The 19,135-nt window shown below is 44.3% G+C and overlaps 1 protein-coding gene across 3 annotated transcripts in view; it reads right to left on the reverse strand.

The window, feature by feature from the left end:
• Positions 1–19,135, reverse strand: part of lingo3a (leucine rich repeat and Ig domain containing 3a) — an 83,450-nt gene that overhangs the window by 46,771 nt on the left and 17,544 nt on the right. Inside the window, exon 1 of one of the 3 annotated variants that reach the window (XM_061825793.1) lies at positions 14,024–14,133. The exons of the other annotated variants lie outside the window; for them this stretch is intronic. The gene's annotated coding sequence lies outside the window, so the exon portion shown is untranslated. Of the gene's footprint in view, positions 1–14,023; positions 14,134–19,135 lie in introns of those variants that run through there. 3 annotated transcript variants of the gene reach the window in all.

Here is a 19,135-nt window from a genome sequence, read left to right on the forward strand (position 1 = left end):
AACTAGATATCATTTGTGACATGGGACATTTAAATCAACCGATTTTATTTACCCTTTTTTGTTTATTTTCGTTCTGGTCGTCTGGTTGACTCCTAAATGAGCGCCAAGCGGGAGAAGAAGAGCGCTGCTTATTCTGCAGGCATCCGAACAACAGATCATCCATAACTCAGCGCCTGAGGCGCTCCAGGAAAGTCACAATGAGGTGAAAATGGAAGATGTGCCATGTTTCACCCCGTCTAATGTTGCCCCCCAAAGAGCATAAATGTACCTTTTGCCCTTTGTTGCCTAATCTCTTATCGCCACGGTGTCCCCCGTTGACCCAAACCCGAACATGATTGTTCTTTTTGGGCATCCAGAGAGGTGCGCGGCACTACTTTGTTGCGAGCTGACCTTCACGAACGTCCTCCCATCTTTCGTCGGGAGGCTCCCTACAGTATTAATAATCCGCTGAGCACGCGTGCTCCACACATGCCGCCATCCTTCCAGGAGCTTCCCCGGGCTGCCAATTGCAGCAGCAGTATCCCGCAGTAAATTATTGAGCTGGCGCATGTTGATAAATATGACATACATAAAACATGAAGGCAATGCAGCTCGATAACCGCGCAGGTTGAAAAAGGCTCTACGCCAACTCTGAACTCCAAAGTCATTCGTCAATTTGCAAGTGCCCTTATTACTTTCCCTTGCACCGCATGTGAGGGCTGCTGGGGAGAAACTGTGCACATCTACAATCGAGGGACACGTTGTGCTGCATTTGCAGCTCCATAACATTTTTTTTTCCTTCCAAGGCAAATTTTTATGTTACACCTTAAATAGGACGACTTACAGTGAGAGTATGTATCATTTTATTTGGAAAAAAATTGTATATCCCCTGGAAAAATACATGTCCACTAAAGCCCGTAATCAGTGCTTTGCTCAAGGGCACCATGCACCAGCAGCAACCAAAATTTTGGGAGCTACCTATGTAATGTGATTTTAATGATGTAATGCACTTTAAGATGCATATCACTGGATGAAAAGTGCTCTATAACTTAAGTTTGATTTGATTGATGCTTTGTCCTCCATGACTTGGAAAGTACCTTTTTCTTTTGTACGTCAACCGGAATTCTGGCAGCGGCAGATCTGGGGCTTGCCAGATCGTTGGACTCCATGCCACGTTCCCGCAACCCTTAGCCTACGTCCTTGCTACTCCGTGTACCGAACCCTGTCTCGTTCTGGACCTTCCCCTGATGCCAGCTTATTGTGTTACTGCTGCCTCTTTGGACTGTCTGCCAGTGTACCGACTGTGGACTGAATAAAGACTCCTCCTGAACTGCACCTGGTCTCGTGAGTCGTGCGTTTTCGGTTCAGCCTCGTGTTCTGGTCATGACAGGGGCAGAACATTCCTCAAGAGCCACAAAACTGCACCGACGCATATTTTGATGTTCTATTTTTCTTCTGGTATGGTTAGTGAACGGATCAGCTGGTGAAAACTTGACAAGATGCTATGGCACTTAAAACATCGTGTATAAAAGTAAACTGGAACAGAATATTGATGGATTTTTGGCATGGTTAACTATCATTTGTGACTAACGATGTTTTAAGTAGGAAGGGCATCCGGCGTAAAAATTGTGCCAAACATATATGTGTGTTCATCTGAGATGACACGCTGTGGCGACCCCGAAAGGGACAAGCCGAAAGAAACTTACTCACTTACTTTAGAGTAGGGCTGTAGCTATAGAATTTTCTAGAATCGTAAGTAAGTTTCTTTTGGCGTGTCCCGTTAGGGGTCGCAACAGCATGACATCTCAGATGAACGCTCATACCCTTTTGGCACACTTTTTACGCCGGATGCCCTTCTTGACGCAACCCCTCTCGGGGAGTGGAGGCCCCAGTGGGATACGAACTCACGACCCCTTGTTTAATAAACCAATGCTCTAACCACTTAGAATATTCCACCTAATATACCATCAATGAATCGACTAATCAGATGAAAATTAGCTTTGTATTATTCAACACAATAACACACAAGCATTATTTTTTAGATCATTATCTTCAACTTTGTTTAACAGCAAAGTCACCCCATAAGTACTTCCAAACGCAAAACTACCACAATTCCAATATATCTCCATCGTACAAAGCATCCAAAAAGATGAATTTACAAACATAAAATTTTTCCACAGTACACTACAAGCACATGTCCCTCTGACCAATGACCTCTTTTTTAAAATCAACAAAACTCTTCAGCTTCTGCAGATAACAACAAGCTACTACGCCTTAGGCCAAGTAAAGAAAAGTTGTTTGTCCCACTTCGTCAAAATAAAACAAAACAAACCAAAGAGGCAAGAGTCAAAAACCGCCCACGCAACAATTCCTGAAAAGCAAGCGAGTGGATGAATGTTTGATGCGAGCGGAATAATGACTTGCGAAGTCGGTGGCCCCCTGTCTCTCAGTATGTCCCCCCTCCCCCCCCCCACCACCCCCACACCCCCAAAACATGTTTGTCGAAAACACTCACTTGGAATGGACAAGTTGGTTGCAACGACTTTCTGTCGAGGTACAAAGGCTTGTTCAAGAAATCCAATCGTCGGCTACACCTTGCGGTGAAAGGCACGTATTGAACGTCACGTCATTCTTCACTATATCCATCCATCACTCCATTTTCTGAGCTGCTTATCCTCACGAGGGTTGCATGAGTGCTGGAGCCAATCCCAGTTGACATTGGGCAGGAGGCAGGGTACACCCTGAACTGGTTGCCAGCCAATCACAGTTCATCACTATAGTCTCAGAGTGTTTATTGTAAAAGGCTTAACACTGATTGAAACACCAATGCTGTTATTATATGTATCAAAATATAGGGAACAGTATGAAGATACAACGACCCGCCCATCGATCTTAAATCCATTGTAAATATTGTAAGTTATAAAACTAATTAAAAAACAATGACAGTGTAAATCATTGAGACAAGCATAAAAGTGCTGCACAACTCTGGTAAGTCACTCAGTAAGCGACAGTAATACAGTACTGCATTAGTTTTTCACAGAGGAAAAACAATATCTTGGGTGTGAGTAATCTTCTGCATATTATCTACGTGTTGATGCACCATATTTGTACACCTAGAATATTGTAAGACAGCGCTACAGAGAACAAAATAAGTATTTGAACACCCTGCTATATTCCAAGTACTCCCACTTAGAAATCATGGAGGGGTCTGAAATTTTCACCGTAAGTGCATGTCCACTATGAGAGAGAGAGAGTCTAAAAAGAAAAATCCACAAATCACAATGTATGATTTTTTTAACGATTTATTTGGGTGATACAGCTGCAGATAAGTATTTAAACACCAGCGAAAACCAATGTTAATATTTGGTACAGTCGCCTTTGTTTGCAATTACAGAGGTCAAACCTTTCCCGTAGTTGTTCACCAGGTTTGGACACACTGCAGGAGGGATTTTGGCCCACTCCTCCACACGGATCTTTTCTAGATCAGACAGGTTTCTGGGCTGTCGCTGAGAAACATGGAGTTTCAGCTCCCTCCAAAGATTTTCTCTTGGGTTTAGGTCTGGAGCCACCCCAGAACCTTGATATGCTTCTTACGGAGCCACTCCTTGGTTTTCCTGGCTGTGCGCTCCGGATCATTGTCATGAAAGAAAGACCCAGCTACGAAACCATCTTCAATGCTCTGACTGAGGGAAAGAAGTTGTTCCCCAAAATCTCACAATACATGGCCGCGGTCGTCCTCTCCTTAATACAGTGCAGTCATCCTGTCCCATGTGCAGAAAAACACCCCCAAACCATGACGCTACCACCCCCGTGCTTCACAGTCGGGATGGTGTTCTTGGGATGGAACTCATCATTCGTCTTCCTCCAAACACGGCTATTGGAATTATGACCAAAAAGTTCCATTTTGGTCTCATCTGACCACAAAACTCTCCCCCATGACTCCTCTGTATCATCCAAATGGTCATTGGCAAATTTTAGAAGGGCCTTGACATGTGCCAATTTAAGCAGGGGAACATTCCGTGCCGCGCATGATTTCAAACCATGACGTCTTAGTGTATTACCAACAGTGACCTTGGAAACGGGGGTCCCAGATCTTTTCAGGTCATTGATCATGTCCTGTCGTGTGGTCCTGGGCTGATTCCTCACCTTTCTGAGGATCGAGACCCCACGAGGTGATATCTTGCATTGGGCTCCACTCCGATTGAGACTGCCCGTCATGTTTAGTGTCTTCCATTTTCCAATGATTGCTCCAACAGTGGACCTTTTTTCCCCACCAAGCCGCTTGGCAATTTCTCCGCAGCCCTTTCCAGCCGTGTGGAGTTGTACAATTTTGTCTCTGGTGTCTTTGGACAGCTCTTTGATCTTGACCATGTTACAAGTTTGAGTTTTACTGATTGTTTGGGGTGGACAGGTGTCTTTATGCAGCTAATGACCTCACACACGTGCATCTGATTCAGGATAATACATGGACTGGAGGTGGACTTTTAAAGGCGGACTAACAGGTCTTTGAGGGTCAGAATTCTAGCTGATAGACAGGTGTTCAAATACTTATTTGCAGCTGTATCACACAAATAAATCATGAAAAAAAAATCACACATCGTGATTTCTGGATTATGATTTTTAGATTATCTCACAGTGGACATGCACCTATTGGGAAAATTTCAGACCCCTCCATGATTTCTAAGTGGGAGAACTTCCAATATAGCAGGGTGTTCAAATACTTAATTTCTTCACTGTATATCAAGGCACCACTGCAATCACATCTTAAACGATGCTCTTGGATATTTATGGATTAATTTAAGCAGCTACGCATCTTTTGGCTCTTTATTATTTAATGACTGCATTCTGTTATGCACAACTGGAATGACAATAAACGAAACACGATCTTGAGTTAATAATCCGACGTGTGTGTGTGTGTGTGTGTGTGTGTGTGTGTGTGTGTGTGTGTGTGTGTGTGGTGTGTGTGTGTGTGTGTGTGTGGGAGAGACTTCAATTGGGGTCTCAACTGTCAGTGTGTTGAATAGCGATCACGTAGCAGTCGACGTTGCTATCACGCGTTGTCTAAAAACAGAGCACGGAGGGAGTCTTACGAGGCTTCTCCGTGAGACGCCGGGCGGAAGGGTGTGCATTTGCAGGCTTTGGGGAGCATTCATGTGTTACCTGCTTTGCATGGACATTAGTTTCAAGTGTGCGTTAGCCTGCGTGTTGACGAGTGCGCCCTTGAGCCTGGCGGCCTCACGCCGCGCGCCGCCCATCTGGCCTTTGACTGCAGAGCCCCGACCACCGTGTGACGGCACGGTGGAAGAAAGAGCAAACAAACGTGTGACTAACTGTGGCGTGCGCGTGTTAGCTCGTCAGGCCAAGTGAGTCGTCTGCTCGTCCGCCCGCGGGCGAGGCGAGCTGAGCTCAGAGGTGCCACATGCCGCACTTCACAAACACCGCACAAATCTGACTCGGACAGGGCGTTCGTCACTTGTGGAGATGTGATGAGGGAAATGCTGCAAAGGGACACATCGCAATAGCGTATGAGCCAAGAGAGAGATTTTGTGAAGGAGCCAGCAACGTGATGCAATGATGTTACTTGGCAACTTTAGGGTACTTATTAAAAATCAGCAATCTCATCTTCGTTTTCCTATTAGAGTCTCTTGGGTGAGTTGGAGCATATCCCAGCTGATTTTGGGAGAGGGGAGTAAACGTGAAGTGGTCACCAGCCAATTTGAGGGCTTAGTACACAAAGAAGGAGTCGAGCTCATTTGAACACCTACGGACAATTTTGATCCTTCAATGAGCCGAACCTGCATGATTTTTTTTTAATGTGGTAAGACTGAAATGTACCAAGAACGACAACACGTTTGTAAACTGCACACAGGCCACCCAGGTGAGATTCAAACGGAGTTCGTCTTGACTGTGAAATGGATGCGCTAACCGCTGCACCGCCACACTGTCCTTGATGAAGACAATGTCAGGTAAAAAAAAAAAAAAAAAAAAATTTAAAATCTAAAAAATAAGCATACCTGAAAAACAAAATTGGGTAATGCAGCACATTGCTTTACCAGATGTAAGACTTGCTTTTTGTGATCGCTGACACATTTACAATGCAGGGTGTAAATTATTTAAGCACGCCTTGTTGAGGCAGCACGTTCTTTTTGGAAAAAGTAATTAAAAAAAAAACAACGATGTCAAATTTTGTCTTGCAAGTTGAATCCGTTCCGTAACAACGCTCTTTACTCAAAACTATCTTTCGTCATCTTTTTCCTTTTAAATGGATGCAACACAAAAACATCAATGCGATTTTTGCAACTTTTTTTTTTCCATTGACCATTAGCACTCTATTAGAATGTAGAGAACAAAAGAGCTTGTGCATCTTGATAATTCACTGGGCTTTGTGCTGCTCCTTGTGGTGTCCACAGCAGCTCTATATTATGCATGGACATTCTACACAAATATCTGATGATGAAAGAGAGAAGACCACTGCAACAAAGCTGCAATAGTCGTTTTTCCCAAATGATAAAGAATAAATGCCTGTGAGCATTGTTGTATGTTTTTTGTCTTCATGTGTTGCAACCGCTCGTCTTATAATCGCTGTGAAAACGATGTTAGCCTCGTCAGTGTGCATTGTTAGCAATAAGCTAGCAAGCTTTTGCAAGATCAATTTCATGAGGTTGACAGTAATTTTCTCTCTTGTGTGTTTAGTTTTGCAGTTACTGTAACTTCAACCGGGAGGCAATAAACACGTTGTGGCAACAAGTTGTATAAATGTTCTGTTCCAAGCTACTGGAGTCGTTTCGCTCCCTCATTTTTGTGATACCGACGCCAGGCCGAAGCCAGCACGTCGCATCCAGTCTCCAAATCGCAGAGCAAGTCAGTTACGTTTTTACTAACTCCACTAATAGCAACGTAGACGTTTTGCTCCTCAGCGGTGCGTCATCAACGAGCTGTCGTAACGCGACCACGCAACACCAGCTGACTCTCAGGTCTCACCTTCCTGTTATCACTATTTACCTTTCCGGTCACACGTTTTGTGCAGGTACCTTCGTACTATATTTACTTTTATTATCAAGTAAATGTCATCTTCACAGAGTTTGTAGGTTTTCTGTCTGAAATTATTACCATGGCCACTGTCTTTTTAGTTCACAAAGTCTCATTTGTCGGACCTTCAGATAAATGATTGAGAAGATAACCAGTCTTCTCTATACATTACTAATCAATACAGATTGTTGCCTCACTAATTGTGACTTTAAGTCAAAGTTAATTCATAAAACATTTAACTCAGTAGTCCGCCGGAACATGGATGAAGACATCCGGTTCTCGATCGAGCAGCTCATTAATCACGTCAAATAATGAGTCATTTACGCCACAGTGGTATAGAAAATTGATGGATCGAGCATTTTGATGATTAGCAGTTGCAGTCCAGAAAAATACTAAATTTAACATACCAAGAAATGTGACTATTAGAGGAAACAAAATGATTGCGATAGACTGTTTTTTCGACCACATGACTACATCCGGGGCACTTGGTCGTGTTGGATGGGTTCACTCTACTGACCCGCCGTTCACTCTAATGCTTTTGCTTCCAGACCGGAGTTACGCAAATGTTCGTACGACTGTTAAAAGTGACGCATGATGGCTAAAAAGACTTTAGAAAGTTATCGGTGCTCATTAGATGTTCTTTCAAGAAACCGCGTGCTTTGATCGACAATATCGACCCATATGCCTTGGAGAAAGACAAATGGAGCAACAATTTCAAACTGTGGGCGTCGGTAACCTATCCAGACATCGTCAACCTTGTCCTCTTCTCGACTCAACTCACAAAACAGCTAGCAGTGCGGCAACTCGTTTTTGCAAACCTATTTTAATAAAACAGAAAATACAGATTTTGGAGACATGCATTGCATTGACACACGCGAGTATTGTGCTTGCCTGCTAGCTTGGCTCTGCTAATACGAGACAGCCACAGTTGTCAACGTTTGGTTGCTAACTGCTCATTTTTCTCGCACTGGTCCTTGATCACAGCTGGCAGTCAAAAGAAAGACGCTTTACTAACCCTAACCCACTTTCGTTTGATGACATAACAGTGCACCCCCATTCATAGGCCTTTCCGAAATGATTCCTGCTTAGTGACGTTTGTTTACGTGAATTCACCAAACCAAGATGGCGCCCCCGTTCCAAATCAGAAAGCGTGTGACGTCAGTCGAAAACTGTCTATAGATGAACTTTTCCAACATATTTTACATAATTGTAAAGAAGGTACATTTTCCATCGTATAGCAGCTGCACACAAGTTATTTCCTCCCCTCTAGAACCTTTCCTCTGTGATGGAACTAATCGTAGGCATTATAGCCTTTTTGGAATTTTTACGTTGATGGCCTAACACAATGATTTAAAGAGAAGATTTGCATGCCGCAGCCAGGCAAAGGCAGGGCGCGTAATAGGCTGGTACTGCCGAGAGTTTGCGTGACTCTGTTTTCCCTGTGTAGGTTTGCGCAGGCCCACTGGCCCGGACGGAGGTTAGTGAGTCACCAGAGATCAGCCCGAGCAGGAGCAACAGAGATACAGAGATGCATGGGAGTGGATTAGCGGGGCACTGGAGTGGAGAGAGGCTCGGGGGGTTGGGAAGCCCTGAGGGAGATGTGTGGGCATGCAGGAGGAAGCCGAGTTCAGCTTCCTCCTGTGAACTGAGGAAGAAGTAGAGGAAGAGAGCGTGTCAGCAAAAATAATCAGGAAACTTTGGTTAAGCAACATGTGGCTCATTGCCCAAGTATGTTCGTTTGCATGCGTTCCAGCCGTGCAGCCATTGCAAATGTAAACAATCAGATGCTATCATCTATGATGTAGCTCAATGTTATTATACTGCAGGTGCGACAGCAGCATATGACGATATGATATATGATACGGTGAGATACAATTTGAGCAAGCGAGGCTCATTTGCAGACTGGATGCCAACATCTCATCTCGCGTTCTCCAGGGAGTCGCGGAGTCTTCAGAGGTGTCCAAAAATATCACAAAGTTATTAGATTTGTTGCTGGTTGCCTTGCAAAAAATAACTTCTCATTCATTAGAAGTGAATTAGTCATTAGAGGGGTTGGAAAAAAATGCAAGAGATACAGTCCCTCTCACCACAGTGCGGCATCATGCTCACTGCAAAGAGTAAAATAATTGGGGTTCATCGTTTACCAACATCAAACATCCTAATTTTGTGTTTTCTCGTTTACGTGACATGAAAACTCCTTTTCAATGGTGCTTTGGGAGGGTCTCCCAGTGGCGGCGCTACTCCTCCGCATCGAGAGCAGCCAGATGGGGTGGGTGGGGACATGTCCCTGGTGAGGTGTTCCAGGCCCCGTGGACTACCCATGACACGCTGGAGAGATTATAAGTCTCACGGAAGAGATGCACGAAGCAACTGAGGAGAAGGAAGTCTGTTCTTGACTATTTAAAGTGGGCCTGTCATGAAATGGATGATTTTTGGTATATTATTAATGAAAAACCCACAGCCAATATGGACCCGTGTGTTTTTTTCACCACAAAACATGATTTGACGTATACAGCTTTTTGTAACTCCCGCCAGGAAAATCCTGTCAGGGATTTGTTTTCGAGAAGCGGGAAGTGACGTAATGGACCCTCGTGGACTTGTTTGTTTCCATTAGTTTTACCTCCGTTGTGTTAGCCAAAATGCCGGCTCATTGGATTGCTGGACATTGCTTGAACACTCGGGAGAATGGAATTACCCTTCATAAGTTTGAAAGAGACCCTCTTCGTTGTGAAAAATCGATTGCACGGGTGCAAAGGACGAGAACTTCATGGGTTCCAAATAACAGGTAGGTGTGTATACAGCCACTAAAAAAAAAAATAATAGTTTGGGCCGGACCATGTAATCGGTCTCTCTCATAACGTAACAAAAGATCTGCGTATGAAATGTGTCTATGTGCGCGTCGCCCAGCCAACAATGTCTCGATAGTGTTCATCGCGTACTGCAGCGACTTTGAACATACCCCTAAAAGCAACATAGCTCGCCTCCACCTCCTCCTTATATGCCAACACTGCTCTGAAACTCAGCCACACCGGCTGAGGCGCCGCGTTCGGCAGTCACAGCTTCTGCAAAGGCTGCGCGTTGGGCTTTGCGACGGGGGCGGCTCTGAAGAACCCAGCCGAGAATGCGTGTGAGCACCCCCCTAAAGCAGCACCGCTCGGCTCTGTCATAAGCCACACCGGCCGGCTGCGATGAGCTGCAATGGAGCCGCGGAAGTGGATCGGACGGGAATGCGATTTGGCCGTGATCGCATATCATCTGAATAAGGCTAGAAACAATAGTGTTATATTGCCTTCAGGGCTCAAAACAATACTGTAATATTGCCCTGGTAACTTCATTCGGTTGTGTGGTGTTGCCCTTTTCGAAAAGAGCTTCGGTGTCAGAAGGGGCGTCGGAAAAATGCGAATATCTGTTGCTCGGCTTCCATAGGAGCAGCCACTGCGCATTTTCAACGGCGGTAGTGACGATGACGTCAAGGACAGAGGACGCGACTAATATGGCGACCACTTGGATGTCGAGGGACACTCAATTGCGCAACTTTGTGCATGGATGACACGTTCTCCGCTCACTTTTTTTTTTTGTATAGACATTGAAGTGAATACTGTTATGTATTTTTCATTACAATATCTATTTTAGAATGTTTATAGGGATGACAGTCCCACTTTAAGCTGCTTCTCCCTTACCCGACCCTCAAAATACAGAAGAAAATGGATATGCTATACAGTTGTCTTGAGTCTATCCATCTGCTCTGTACATTGATTTTAAATTCCCAGTGTTAATAACAGTAATATAGGTAATATGTACAGTACTAAGACAAACAAGGCAGTGTAGTGTTTGTGTTCATGCACTTCTGAACAGCTGCAGAATGCAAGAGCGACGTAGTAAACAAAGCAGGGTGAAAAATGACCCACACATTGTCCGGGCAGAAAGGAGCGGAACATAAGTGACCTCGAGCGACGTGTTTCTGGGTCAGCGCCAGCTCCGAGACACCCGAGAGACGGCCGGCGGTCTTCTGGGGCACGTCAGAGGGTCGGAGGGAACAAAACCCACCCGGCGCCGTCCCGCCGATGTCAGGGGCGGCACATGGGGCCTGTCGCTCCCGCCAAAAGTTCCGTGTTTACCGTCTGCCTGGACGACAGAGCGGCGGCGATGAGAGCTTGACGAATAGCGCGGCTCTTCAATGAAATGATCAATAATTGATTGTTGACATGCAGACTGGAGGAAAACAGGAGGTGGGCCAGGAAATAATATGCCTGGTCATGGCAGGAGGTTTGAAAACATCTTGCTGTCTGCTTTCATATTTATCCAAATGTAGAATAAACACACACTGGGCTCAACGTTTATCTAATTAGATCAAGTACAGAAGCCAAATAAAACCGTGTGACTTGACATTATCCTTACTTTTGTTTATTACTGCAGCTGTAGATTGCTGAGAGCAGATGATAATATTATACTGAGCTTATTGTGCGAGATGAGAAACTCCAAATGTTAGAAACATGATAGATGCCACAAAAGAATATTTGAAGATTCAAGATGGGATGCACGAAAGTAAAAACGGCACAATAATCCTGCAGCTCTATACATGCTTTTACATTAACTAGATATTCTCTTGCCACACTTTTACATGACCTAAAACTGTATTAGGTAGCTACTCGCCACTCTTTTGCATTTATCATCAACTTGTCATGAGGAAGGCTTGGCCACTGGCGAGAGGGGCGTGGCCACGACACTGCTCTGGGCGGTGACAGGTTACTTCATGTTTCCAAGTTTGCCTCCTAGTCCCGCCGAGCCTAGTGTTGTTGTGCCTCTGCCTTCTCGGACTGCTTACACGGTGTATGACCTCAGCTTTGAATAAAACTACATCTAACATCATGCCCTCGTCTTGGAGTCCTGCATTTGGGTCCAGCCCCGCACCATTGGTTCATGACACAACTGCGTCATTGCCCATTTCTAGTCAGGGGATATATGATGGAAATTTCACTTTTTAATTGCTTGTATACAAATATTTGAGTCTGCGAAGTGCCTGCCTAGCCATCAAGTGTCACCTTAAACAACAATGTAAACATTTTACTACCTGCCTACCTCCTAAAATGTGAACGAGCCGTTCTTTACGGCCAGCACCAAACTACAGTACACCGGATTACTGCAATATCAAAGCAAAACTGCTTGGTCAGCAAAGATGCAGCGTGACCACACATGAATTTATTACATATGAGCACACGAACAACCAGGACACTTTCAACATTCAGCTACGTTTTCGACGTGGAGAGGGGAGGATTTGTGTTTGGGGGTGTGAAGTGGAGTGTGAAGTGTGAGAGGGTAAAAGCAGGTGGAGGATGAGGGGTGAACAACATCAGCTTCAGAGGATGTCAGTCCCTACAAGTCTCAAATAACACGACAAAACTTGTTGCTCTTCATAAAAAAAAGATCAATTAAAAAAAAGGGCCACAAAAGGGGTTGGAAAAGTCGGCAAATGTGTATGTTCCTTTCGGTTTGTCCCGTTATGGCTTGCCACAGCGTGTCATGCCAGATGAACGCTCATATTTGTTTGGCAAGTATGGCAACAAAATTACTGCAGTTCGCTGAGGAGTTGTGATCACCTTTGTGTATATTCATGTCTTTGGGTTCATTGAAAAGCATTATATAACTAGTATGCAGCGGCACGGTGGTTCAGCTGGAAAGCGTTGGCCTCACAGTTCTGAGGTCCGGGTTCAATCCCGGACCCACCTACGTGGAGTTTGCATGTTCTCCCCGTGCCGTGCGTGAGTTTCCTCCCGCATCCCAAAAACATGCAACATTAATTGGACACTCTAAATTGCGCCCAGGTGTGATTGTGAGTACGGCTTTTTGTCTCAATGTGGCCTGCAATTGGCTGGCAACCAGCTCAGGGTGTACCCCGCCTCCTGCCTGTTGACAGCTGGGATAGGCTCCAGCACTCCCCGTGACCCTTGTGAAGATAAGCGGCTAAGAAAATGGATGGATGGATGAAGTGGTATACAATTGTTATTATTATTGAAATGATTGTGATTATTTTTTATCGTGTCTGTATTTTACAGTGCCACAGTGTACGACCAAACTAAAAACATCAGAAGAGTAACAATTGCAATTGATTCAAAATCATGATGGCACAATTAAATTGCTCACATTTAATTGACTTGTGTTATTAATATTTGTTTGAGGAATGTAAATTTTTAAGGAGTAATGTAATTTTAAGGTCATTTTAGATAATGTAATGTAATTTTAGGGTGAGGCTGGAATGGATTAATGGCAGTTCCATTCATTTTAGTTGGGGCAGAGCATTTTGCAAATTAAACTTGAGGCACCGGTCACAAGATTACCAGACTTTTACATGAACTCGATAAAGTTAATAGATATGAGGTCACCACACCTTCAAGTTAATTTACGTGGCCCCCAAAAGCAGATGACTTTTGTACACCCAAATTCCAGATTGTCAGAACAATATTGAGATATTGCATTTTATTATCGAACTTTTTGTACAGTAACTTAAATATCCTTTCATTATTATATTTATTCATTATTATTATTATTTATATGATATTTATATTTTACTATATTATATTATTATAACATATATTATTATAATTATATTATTATCCTTTTATTTATTATCCTATGCAAACTATTACCCTTGTCTTCTTGTTTCAAAACTAGTTATCCCTCAACTTGTTGGGGAATTGTAATAATATGATTGGGAGATTAAACATTTATATGGTTTCACTGTTCTAAACGCCCTCAGAGGCAAAAATCAGTTTGACACCGCAGCTTAATGAGTTAGCAGGGCGCTACATTTTTTTGCGCTAAGCAGAAGAGGTCACCCCATCTACGAATCCAGTGGTTTTGCAATGCCTTATTTCAGGAGCACATATGCGAGATGGAAGAGGAGAGGAAAGAGTTGCAGAAAGATGAAGTGGAGCGACATGAAAACCAAAACGAGAAGAAATGACCTGACAAAAGGTGCGGCGGCGGGCGACGTGACGATAAATGAAAAGGCTCTCACACATCATGAAGAAAAACAGCCAGCAGGCCGATGTCGTCCATCAACACAAGTGAGCGTTACGGTCCCCCGACCGGCTGAGGCAGCAAATGAGGGGGAATGCGAACGATCAGTCACGATGGTAGAAGGGAAGTGAGGGAGGGAGGGAGGGAGACGGGTCACAAAGTGAGCTTGTGGAACTCGGAAGAGTCCACCTGTACTAATTAAATTGTATTCCGTAAGACGGCGTTGCTTTTCAAACACAGTGGTACCTCTACTTACGAAATTAATCCGTTCCATAAGTCATTTCGTAACGTGAATTTTTCTTAAGCAGAAGTGCATTTTACATGTAAATCGCGTAATCCGCCAATCAAAGCGACTCTTCTCGTTCCCTTTAAATTCAGCCCGCTAGTGGCTCCCGCCGTAAGCCAAGAAGGATTTAGCCACTTGCCAAATTGTGCTTTCTTACTGGCAGATCTGATTCATGTTAAAATGAAGTCAAATAGTCCTCATTTCATTACTTTTTTTCAAAGCATGGTGTTGACTAGCCCGAGGCCTCGTAAATCACAAGATTGGAGCGTCCATCTTGAGAGATTGTCAGAGGAGGCTCCGTCTCCTCGAGGGGCCAAAAGACAATCTGAAGCTTATTGGATTTAAATGAAGCCGATATCTCACTTGACATGCACATTTTGCTGTGAATGCACAATGATTTTTTTTTTGAGGAGGGGGCCCGAGGCTGTTGTCGTGTTTAGTATTCCGCTCATTGGAACTGCAGTCTCAAATCTGGCCCCAGAAGGGATACAGCATCCATGATTCTTAACCCGGATCGATGTGTATTTTTTTTTTTTTTCATATGACCTGAAACTGCAACACTTGCCTGCTTGCAAAAACTCAATGAGTTTACTTGAGCTTTGTTTTCTGCTTTATTGCTAGAAATCAACCAAAAACGACGACCACCGCGCAGTCCACCAAAAACTCACCAGTTGACAAAGAACCCAAAAATAGTAAAATGTGCTCTATAGAGGTTGTGCAATCATTAGATTAAACATTTCTGTGTAAAATGCACATACTACACGTCTAATAGCAGTAATGTAACAAAGGCAGAGTGGATCGATGACGCGAAGAAGTACACTAGATGGTCAGTAAAATGCAGCTGATGCGGAACCCAAGCACTTAAGCACAGAAGTATTTCACTGAGCAAAGAGAATACATTTTTTCCCTCACTACACCTATTGCGGATTCAGAGCATTGCATATATTTGGTTTCCATATTCATATCACGCTTAATTCGCCCTGTGGTGAGAATCTGACTACATGTGGTCATTTCTTTGCATAAAATAAAGGCTTTCTAGCTCAATATCTTAAACATTAAAACTGTGTTTGCATGTGTGTTTGTGTATACCATGTATTTATATATATATCGTGAAGAAAATAAGTATTTGAACACCCTGCAATATTCCAAGTTCTCCACTCTGATTGAGATTGACCGTCATGTTTCGCATCTTCCATTTTCTAATGATTGCTCCAAATGTGGACCTTTTTTCACCAAGCTGCTAAGCAATTTCTCTGTAGCCCTTTCCAGACATGTGGAATTGTACAATTTTGTCTCTGGCGTCTTTGGACAGCTCTTTGGTCTTGGCCATGATACAAGTTTGAGTCTTACTGATTGTATGGGGTGGACAGGTGTCTTTATGGAGGTGGACTTTTAAAAGCGGACTAACAGGTCTTTGGGGGTCAGAATTCTAGCTGAGAGGCAGGTGTTAAAATACTTATTTGCAGCTGTATCACACAAATTGTTAAAAAAAAAATCATACATTGTGATTTCTGGATTTTTCTTTTGAGATTATTTCTCTCACAGTGGACATGCACCTACGATGAAAATTTCAGACCTCTCCATTATTTCGAAGTGAGAGAACTTGCAATATAGCAGGGTGTTTAAATTCTCTCTCTCTCTCTCTCTCTCTCTCTCTCTCTCTCTCTAACATCCAACTACATATAACGCACTGAAAGTTACAAAAAAAAGTGCAAATATTTACTCTGCTACAAACTACAGTTTTAGCTTCCATTGAAAAAAGACAAAATACTGGTTGTAACTGAAAACAAACAAACAAAAAATGTTTCTTAAAGAAAGATTTATAATTGCGGCGGCACGGTGACTCAGCTGGTAAAGCGTTGGGATCACAGTTCTGAGGTCCTGGGTTCAATCCTCGACCCGCCTGTGTGGTGTTGCATGTTCTCCTCGTGCCTGCGTGGGTTTCCTTCCACGTCCCAAAAACATGCAACATTAATTGGACACTAAATTGCCCCTAGGTGTGATTGTGACTCCAACTGCTTGTTTCGATCTGCCCTGCGATTGGCTGGCGACCAGTTCAGGGTGTACCCCGCCTCCTGCCTGTTGACAGCTGGGAGAGGCTCCAGCACCCTCCGCGACCCTCGTGAGGAATAAGCGGTTAAAAAAATGGATGGATGGATTTATCATTGCACTGTACAACGCCGCTAAAAGCTTAGTTTCAGGATGACCGTGTGATTTTGATGGGGACACCAGCGGCACATTACATTGACTGATTTTATTTCCAAATAAAATGGTTTACCCATTAATATTGACCAGTCCTAATTGTGTTAGGTTTCTGCTCCTTCTGTAGTCGTGCTTGAGTTGCAGACTACAAACGTTCGGAGAACAAAAACGTCGCATCGATCTGGCGGGCGCCAATCAGAGGGGAATGGCCAAGTTGTCCGAACGTCACCCAGCAGTGGCTTTGATGAATCCACCTCTTGTCCTGATCCAATCTCAAGTCCACCCTCAGTCTCCACAAATTGACGGTTGGCTCCGCAGAGAAAACAAAACAACGGCTGGGTCAGCCGTTGATGACTCTCTGAAGACGAGGGCGAGTGAGTCGGGATGATACTGAGCAATGGTGGGAGGGGCCGCTCACTCGACTGAGCGAGCCAAGCGTGCACGAGGAAGGGTGTGGATAATGTGATCACAGTTTCAATTTGAAGCCGTCAGGAGTAAATATAGACGACGCGGCCACGAGGCATCGAGGGCAGGATTAGCGAGCTCCGCTGATGCTCTGCTGCTCATTTCCACCTTTGTGCGCCACAAGCGCGACGTGTGAGCGACCTTAAACTGCTTAACGTCAGGCTAAGCCCGCATATACAAATGTTTAAACTCTCTGGACGCTTTATTAGGTACGCCTGCACAATCCTGAAACATTCACTCCACGAGCCGTTTCACAAAATCTTCAATGGTCATTTGAAATGTGGACAAATTCTTTGTTTATTGCAATAGCTGAAATCCACGAAGTAGCGACCATATATTTTGGGGATTATTTATACATATTTTAAAGGTTTGTATGCACTGTTTTTCAATTCAGCTATCCGTTTTCCTCGATATAACTCGTTTGCTGTGGCCTCAATGCCAGTTTTAGTCTGCTCCTGTTTCTCTCTAAAGCTAAACAAACGAAAAAAAAAAAAAAAAAAGCCCCACTGTACAACATGGCCGAATGAGACTGAAGTGTCACGCCGTGTACAGGGTTTTGCTGTCATGAGCCATCAGTGCAGGGCAGGACCCAAATGCAGGACTCCGAGGCAAAGGCATAATGTCCAGTGGGTTTTATTTCAGAAGCAGGGTCCGCACCCAGTGACCTGGTGCAAACTCAATGAACTGGCAAATGCCCATGAAAAAAACTGCAACATAAATTCAATTTACATGCCGGATGCGCAACAGCTGTGACGAGTGCCAGAGGTGGCACCGCCCAGAGCGGTGACCAGGCCGTGCCCCTCCTGGCAGTGCTCCAGCCCCGCTCATGACATCTGCCATTAGTTTTCATGTGGACTAAACCATCAACCACTAGTTTTGCTGCGATTCCAAATTTGGATCTCAGATGAACAGCATCGCGACGGCCGATCGAAAAACGTCGTGTCGTATCCCATGCGCAAAGCAAAGCGTGGAGAGTCTCTGTCACTAAAGTAAAGGAGTGCAGTCAGTGAATGAGGTGATCAATCAGGGCCTCGGGCTTAATTTTGCTGGCGTGGGATGCATTCCATTCACAAAAGAAGTTGCATTTGTTTTTGTCATATATATATCTATATATATATATATCCATTATCTAACACTTTTCCGGGTCGGGTCGCGGGGGAAGTTGGTTCAACAGGGATACCCAGACTTCCCTTTCCCCAGCCACTTCTTCCAGCTCTTCCGGAGGGATCCCGAGGTGTTCCCAAGCCAGCCGAGAAACATAGTCTTCTCCAGCGTGTCCTGGGTTGTCCTCGGGGTCTCTTTCCGGTGGGACATGCCAGGAACACCTGACCAGGAAGGCATCCGGGAGGCATCCGAATCAGACGCCCCAGCCACCTCATCTGGCTCCTCTCAATGCGGAGGAGCAGCGGCTCTACATTGAGCCCCTCCCGGATGACTGAGCTTCTCACCCTATCTCTAACGGAGAGCCCAGACACCCTGCGGAGGAAACTCAAGTGCAGAAAGAAACTATCGTAATGGATAGGTTTCCAATAACGTCACCACCACGCTTAGACCAATTGGATAAGTAACGATAGAAAAAAACTTCACACTTCACCTATCACCTGTGTTCTCTGACCTCTATGACACACAAGATGGCGTAACTGGAAACCTTTCCATTCCCGGCCTACAGAGCACACCTGCTTATAAGCCTCACCCAATACATTTGTAAAGGAAATATCATTTGGCACATACATACGACGGAGCTGTGTAAAAGCCGCAAGTCCCCACATTGAAGATATTTACAAAGAAAGACAGTACACAGAGTTCAACGCTAACGCTAGTGGCGCGCTAAGAGGGCCAGTTAAAAGAAACATACGGGTAAAAATCACGGAGACATGACAGTAACACACTAGCCCAGCGCTAACAGGGTCAGTTAAAAAAAAAAAATAATAATAAAAATCACTGAGACACGACAGTAACACGCTAGCGCAGCACTAGCAGGGTCGGACCGGTAAAAATCACTTCCTCGGAACATATATTCCACCGGTCTCACTCTATCTTTTCCACTCGAGTGCCCCTTTGCGGCCGTTAGAGAAAAAAAAAACGCACAAATTAGCCGCATCACCGCATAAACCGCAGTTTTGAAAGCGTGTGAAAAAAGTTGTGGCTTATAGACCG

Source organism: Syngnathoides biaculeatus, chromosome 7, assembly GCF_019802595.1.
Source record: "Syngnathoides biaculeatus isolate LvHL_M chromosome 7, ASM1980259v1, whole genome shotgun sequence".
Lineage (NCBI taxonomy): Eukaryota > Metazoa > Chordata > Actinopteri > Syngnathiformes > Syngnathidae > Syngnathoides > Syngnathoides biaculeatus.